Below are 7,687 nucleotides of genomic sequence, written 5' to 3' on the forward strand. Positions count from 1 at the left end.
CACTAGGCACTGAGAAGCCAAAGTTAAAGGAAGAAATTTAAAAGCTCAACAGAAAATTTCAAAGGGCAGCTTGGGATGACATAGCAAGGTATTATAATGAAATGTGCAAAGAGCTGGAGTCAGAAAATCAAAAGGGCCAAACTCACTCAGCATTTCTTGAGCTGAAGGAGCAGAAAAACAAATTCAAGCCACGAGTGACAATAATTAAGGATGCTTTGAGCAGAATGTTAAATGATCAAAGAAGCATTAAAAGAAGATGAAAGGAATATATAGCATTACTGTATAAAAAGGAATTGGCTGACACAGAAGAATTTCATGAAACAATGTATGAGCAAGAGCCTGTGGTGATGAAGGAGGAAGTTTAAGTTGCTCTGAAAGAACCGGCCAAAATCAAGTCTCTAGGAGTTGACGGCATAACAACTGACATATTTCAACAAACAGAAGCTGCTCTAGATGTGATCACTAAGTTGTGCCAAGAAATATGGAGGACAGCCACCTGGCCAACTGACTGAAAGAGATGGATAATTGTTTCCATTCCAAAGAAAGTTGATCTGACAGAGTGTGAAAATTATCCATCAATATCATTAATATTACATGCAAGCAGTATTCTGCTGAAAATTATCCAAAAACACGTGGACCAGTACATCAACAGAGAACTACCAGATGTGCAGGCTGCGTTTAGAAGAGGCCACGGCACTAGGGATATTATAACTGTTAGATGGATCTTGGCCGAAAGCAGAAAGTACCAGATGAATATCTATTTGTGTTTCACTGACTATGAAAATGCATTTGACTGTGTGGATCACAACAAACTGTGGCTGACTCTGAGAATAATGGGAATCCAGAACACTTGATTGTTCTAATGTGAAACCTATACTTGAACCAAGAGGCAGTAATCAGAACAGGGGAAGGAAACACTGCATGGTTCAAAATCAGGAAGGATGTTGGCCAGGGATGTATTCTTTCTTCATACGGCGCAGGAGAGGAAGACCCTTGATGAGATGAATCAATTCAGTGATTGGTGCAATGGGAGTAGATGTGTCAGAGACAGTGAGGTTGGCACAGGATAGAGCGGCATTTAGGGCTCTTGTACATAGGGTTGCTATGAGTCGCAAGCAACTCGACAGCACATAACAACAATGTGGTACTAGGGTTATCATCCTGACATCAAATAGATCTTGCCTAAAAACAGAGAGTACCAGAAGGATGTCTATTTGTGTTTTATTGCCTATTTAACAGAATATGACTGTGTCGATCACAACAAACTGTGGCTAACCTTGAGAAGTTTGGGGATTCTAGAACACTTGATTGTGTTCATGAAAAACTTATACCTACACCCGGAAGCTATCGTCCAATCAGAGAAAGGAGCACTGCATATTTCAAACTCAAAAAACTCAAAACCATGCATGGTTCTCTTTCTTTATCATTCAGGAGACTGGATTTAATGAAGAAGAATGTAGCGTCAGGATTGGGGAAAACTCACCAACAGCCTGTATTATGCACATGACATAACCTTGCTCACGGAAGCTGAGAAGGACTTAAAGTGTTTGCTACAGAAGGTCAAGGACTGCAGCCTACAATATGAGTGCATCTCAACATCAAGAAAACAAATATTGTCACCACCAGGCCACCACCAGGTAGCATCATTATAAATGGAGAAAATATTGAATTTATTACTGATTTAATTTTGTTCAGATCCACAATCAACCCTCCTGACACCAGTAGTAAGGAAATCAAAAGGTGAGATGCTTTGGAAAAATCTGCTGTTAGAGATATCTTCAGAGTACTAAAGAGCAACTCTAGAGCATAAAGTGTGCCAGGTCTAGGCTATCATCTTCTCAGTTGTTTTCTATTCATCAGAAAGCTGGACAATAACTATTACAGAAATTAATTGATGTCTTTGGATTGTGGTACTGGAGAGGGGTATTGAACTTACTATAGACTACCAGGAGAAGAAATAGGTCTGCATTGGAGAGAATGAAACCAGCTTGCCCATTAGAAGTAAAGGTTTTGAAGCTCCATCTTACCTACTTTTTCGGTTGTTTGGTTTTGTTTTTTCATCTTACCTACTTTGGACATGTTACCTGGAGGAACCAGTTCTTAGAGAAGTAAATCATTCTTGGAAAGGTAGAAAGTCAGCACATGAAAGCAAGGTCCTGGGTGAGATGATTTGACACAATGATTGCGGCAATGGGGTCAAGTATGCCAGAAATAATGAGTATGGCTCAGGATAGGACAACGTTCAAAGTCATTGTTCAAAGGGTTTCTATGAGTCATAGTGGACTCGATGGTACATTGCTATAACAACAATAATTATTAATTTCACATGTAAGCAACAACCTGAGTTATGCAGATGGCACAACCCTGCTTGCTGAAACTGAGGAGGACCTGAAGTGCTTGCTGTAGTCTTCAATATGGATTGAAGCTCAATATCAAGAAAACAAAGATTCTCACCACTGGGCCAATTGGCATCATCAGTATGGACAGTGAAGAGATTAAGGTAGTTAACAGTTTTAGTTTACTTGGCTCCACAGTCAACACTCTTGGTAACAGCTGCCAGGAAATCAGCAGATGAATTGCATTGGGAAAGTCAGCTGTGAGGGACCTCTCAAGAGTACTGAAGGGCAACGACGTCAGGCTGGAGACTGAGGTGAACCTGATCCAGGCTATAGTCTTTGCAATTACATGCTATGCATCGGAGAGTTGGACAGTGAATAGGGATGATAGAAAATGATAGAAAGAGAATTGATGCCTTTGAGTTGTGGAGATTGAGAAGAATATACCATGTGTTGTGGTGTTGAACATGCAATGGACTGCTAGAACAAAAAGGTTTGTCTTGGAGAGGGTGAAGCCAGAATATTCCCTGGAGTCAAGGATTCTGAAGCTTCATCTGACATACTTTGGGCATGTTGCAAGGAGGGACTGGTCCTTAGAAAGGAACATCATGTTTGGGAGAGTGGAGGGACGGCTCAGGAGAGGAAGACCCTTGATGAGATGGATTGATTCTGTGAGTGAAGTGGTGGGAATGAATGTGTTTGAGACAGTGAGGTTGTCACAGGATTGAACGGCATTTAGGACTCTTGTACATAAGGTTGCTATGAGTCTCAAACGACTCTATGGCACATAACAACAGCAAGCATAACCTTTTTGAAAATTATTTTAAAAAATGGCTGGAGCAATACTTTGATAGAGTGCTTCCGGAAACTCAAGATGAATTCAGAAGAGGCTGTGGCATGAAGGATAGTGTTGATGATGTCAGAAGAATTATGACTCAATGCAGAGAACACAAGAAAGATGATTCCTTGAGTAATGTGAATTGTACAAAGGCATTTGACTTTGTGGAGCACAACATTAGAACAATATCAAGGAAAAATAGGAATCCTGCAGCAAACAATATTGCTCATACTAAATCTATACATAGACCAAAAATTTGGCATCCAAGCAAGAGAACATTAAACAGCATGAAGTCAGTAAGGTGGTGCATCAGCACTGTATCCTTTCTCCATATCTATTCAATCTGTATGTATGTTGAGCAAATGATTTGAGCAACTGAACTATATGAAGAATAACTTGGCAACAGTTTTGGAGAAAAACTTAGCAACTATGTTATGTAAATAACACAACCATGCTTAGTGAAGAAGGTTCATAACTAGCTATTTGAATATATTTCTCACCTAACTTGTTGCAGAGGTCTTAAAACTGACTTATATCTGCTCCTCCATTTGGTTTCTGAAGCTGTAATTCACAAAAGAAATTTCCCAAGTTTCTACAAACTAACAACTGGCAGATTCAAATAACCAGAGAGACGTGACTTTCGGGTTAGCAACATCACTCCCTACTGACTATATCATCAGTTCTTCTGAATATCTTACAATTAAGTAGAAACACACACATAGTTGCAGATATAAAATGTTTGACCAGAGTCTCATTAGGTTAAATCAGTGTTTCAGTGTTACTGTTATTAAATGCCTTCAAGGTGACTACTATTTATAGCAACCCTAAAAACAACAGATCTGAAATTTGTCCTATCCTGAACCATCCTCATAATCTCTGTCATACTCAAGACCATTGTGGTTCTTGCTCATATACTACCTTATGAAAATGTCTCAATGTAGACCAATTATTTTTGATGCAGTGACTGTGTATCTCTTCCATCCTTTTGGATTCTTCCTGCAGCATTAAATATTTTTCCATAAAGTCTGTCACTGTTTCAACTTGACTTTAAATATGTTTAGCACTTTTTTAAACATCCCTTCAGAGAAAGAACTCTAAGGTAAAATCTAAATAGAGTTGTATTTCTCATGATTGTCATGATTGTCCTAGAGGACCTTCTGCTTTTTTTGTCTTTTTCAGTTTCTAGTTATGTACTAGTCATTAATTTCATTAATACTCATTCCACAATTTTGAAAGTCAACAAGATTGAGAATTTTTTTAAACTCTGCCAAATCTCTGCTTCTAACATACCTGCTTCTATATTTTACCTATTAAGAATATTTGTGCAGAGGGGTGAACCATGCGTTCAGCCCCCAGCAGGGCAAGACGGCCCTTGGGATGAGCTCCTCAGCTCCGACTGTCCCTTCCAACCCCTGGGTAGAAAAAACTGACTAGGATATACACAGAATTTTGTCAAGGCTACTTTCCTCTAATTTCTCCCCCCAGTACACCCGTAAGTAACACTCCCTAAGCCCTTCTTTTCTTTTTTTTAATTAAATTTTATTAATTTTAATGAACATTTACAGAGATTTTGGGTTTTCATTCATTCATTGTTGCACTATTTTCCTCCTCCCCAGTTTGTTCTTCTTTTTTTTTTCGCCCCTTGAAAGTCTGTTTTAATTGTCCAGTTGCCACAGTGCTTGTCAAAGCCAGTTCTGATTAATCTCCTTTGTCAGTGTGTCCTTTGCCATTCCCTATCACTCCTCCTTGAGAGAGACTTCACTCTGATTCATAAGGAAAAGGGGATGGTGTATTCTCTTAGCTACTTCCTGCTGGAAAGGGACGCTTTCAGGGTAGGTTTCTGGGTGAAGATCTTCTCTCACTACTCTAAAGGGCCTGTTCGGCAATAGGAAACACATGGAGATTGATTTTGGAATTTAGATGCACTGTTATCAATTGTGCTTAGCCGTGCATATTCATATCCTTGAAAATGTAACATGGAAGTGTTGCAGCCTAGAAGACACAAATTTAACTAACAAGTTAAAAGTACATGAGTCAAAAATTGAAAAGCAGTAATATTCCACATAGAGGCTCTAATAGTGGCACCAATTAAGTTACAGGGGGAAGGTAGTTCTTACAATAAAAGGCCTATTGACTAGCACTTTGTCTCTTATAAAGCCGTTCTATTTATAACTCACAAGTCTGTTCTCTCTAGATTTGCTCCCTTTTCTATAGGTACCTTAACACTGAGTTTTAATCCAGACCTGACGTTGAACCGAGTTCCAGAGACAAAAAGGAAATACAATGGCTAGTTAAGGAAACAAAGGAGGATGGAGCTTTGGGATTCAGTCAGCCATCCCCATTGGACCCACCTGGGAAAACACTTTGCAGTCCAGAGGGGAGCAAATGACAGGAAAATATCTTCTAACAGAGCAAGAAGGCAAGCAGCTGTAACCCTAGACCATTAGTAAGGTGATAAAGTGTGCTCCCTTTTTCCTTTCACATCAATGCCCTTGTTCAGCATGAAGAAGCCAGAGAATCTGCACCTAATTCCCAAATGAGAAATCCACAAGTGAAAAAGACAGTTTATTTAATCACCATTGGACTATGCTTAACATTGCCCTGAATCATCTGGTCCCCACTGGTCATTTCCTTCACCTGCTCCCCCCACAAACCAAATTGTGCAGCATTGCAACTGCATCCCTGCAATTTTCATCCCTGCCCATCTCAACCGTTCTACCCTTCTTCTCTCAACCCTCACCTCTGTGTATCCCCAACATGTTTTTCCCAGTAAAATTTAAAAAAAGAATATTTTTAATTATTTAGAGACCACCTGAATTAAACAATATACTTTCATTAATTGAAGATCTTTAGTCATTTTTTTTACAAAAAACAAACTTCTGAAAACATTATAAGTTATTAAGAAGTTCCTGGAAATAGTTATTGTTCATAGTGATCCTATTAACAATATCTTCTTTATTCCTGACATATATGAACCCATTGCTGCAGTCACTGTGTCAGTCCATCTAAATTAGGTTCTATTCTCTTCCACTGACCTTTCACTTTGCCAAGCTTAATGTCTCTCTCCAAGCAACAGTCATTCCTAACAACATGCTCAAAGTATGTGAGAAAAAACTTGGTCATCTTAGTCTCCAAAGAATGTTCTGTATACACTTTCTTCAAGACATATGTCTTTATTATTTCTAAAGTCCTTAGGATAATCAGTACTATTTTCAACCTCACAGTTCAAAAGTGTAACTTTTCTGTCCTTCTTAGTCATTTTCCAGCTCTCAGTTGCATAGCAAATTACTGAAAAGACCCTGGCCTGAATCAAGTTCATTTTAGTCTTCAGACTAATATTAATACTCCTCCATAATTTAGAAAGGTTCCTTATTGCAGACTTTCCCAGTGCAATATGCCTCCTTATCTCCTGACTGCTCATTCCAAGGGTATTGATTGTGAATCAAAGTAAGATGAAATAATTGACAATTTCAATGTTTTCTCTTTCCATTGTAGTGTTGTTTATGAGTCCAATGATTAGGATTTTTGTTTTCTTGACATTGCTGCAATCCATATTGAAAACTTGTCTTCTATTTTCTGTAGTAAGCTTTTCAGGTCCTCCTCACTTTCAGGAAGCTAGGCTGTGTCATGTGCATAACTTAGGTTGTTGATAAGTTTATTTGTAATTCACTCTGCTAAGATTGTTAACAGGCCAGTTACAAGAAGTGTGGAATCAACAGTGTCTCAAACTGTTTGACTTTTTGTATGATTATGATTTCCAACATCAGTCATTCATTCTGTCCTCTGACTCCTCTCTGTCCCTGGGGTTAGGTGGTTAACTGGAAGGTCTCCCAGAGACTTAGAATTGTTGGAGGGATGACTTACATAACAGTAAATATGTAGGTCTATTGTACAGAGAAAAGAGAAAGTTAAAATTTAGCTCTTATGGGTTTAGAAAATAAAAAGACAAATATCATCTGCAAAGTCTACTGTCAGGGACCTCTCCAGAGTAATAAAGAATCACTTTATTATTACTGCAGATGGCACTCTGCAGACTAAAGTTTGCCTGATCCAGGCCATGGTTTTCACAATTACTTGCTGTGTATGAGAAAGCTGGACAATGACAAGGGATGATAGACAACTGATGCCTTTGAGCTGTGGTGCTGGAGAAGAGTACTGAATATATCATGGATTGCTAGGAAAACAAACAGTTTCATCCTAGAGAGGATTAAATCAGGCTGCTCTTTGGAGACAAGGATTCTGAAACTTCATCTGACTTACTTTGGGCATTTTGCAAGGGAGGGACCAATCCTTGGAAAAGGACATCATGCTTTGGAGGGTGGATGGGTATCACAAGAAAGGAAAACTTTCTATGAGGTGTATTGATTTAGTGACTGGAGTGATGGAGATAGAAGAGTCAGAGATTATAAAGTTGGCTTAGGACAGAGAGTATTTCAGAGCTTTTGTACATAGGGTTGCTATGAGTTGCAAGGGACTCAAAGGCACCTAACAACAACAACAACAACAACAACAA

Source organism: Elephantulus edwardii, unplaced genomic scaffold, assembly GCF_000299155.1.
Source record: "Elephantulus edwardii isolate Elephantulus edwardi_28Jun2011 unplaced genomic scaffold, EleEdw1.0 scaffold00107, whole genome shotgun sequence".
Taxonomy (NCBI): Eukaryota; Metazoa; Chordata; class Mammalia; order Macroscelidea; family Macroscelididae; genus Elephantulus; species Elephantulus edwardii.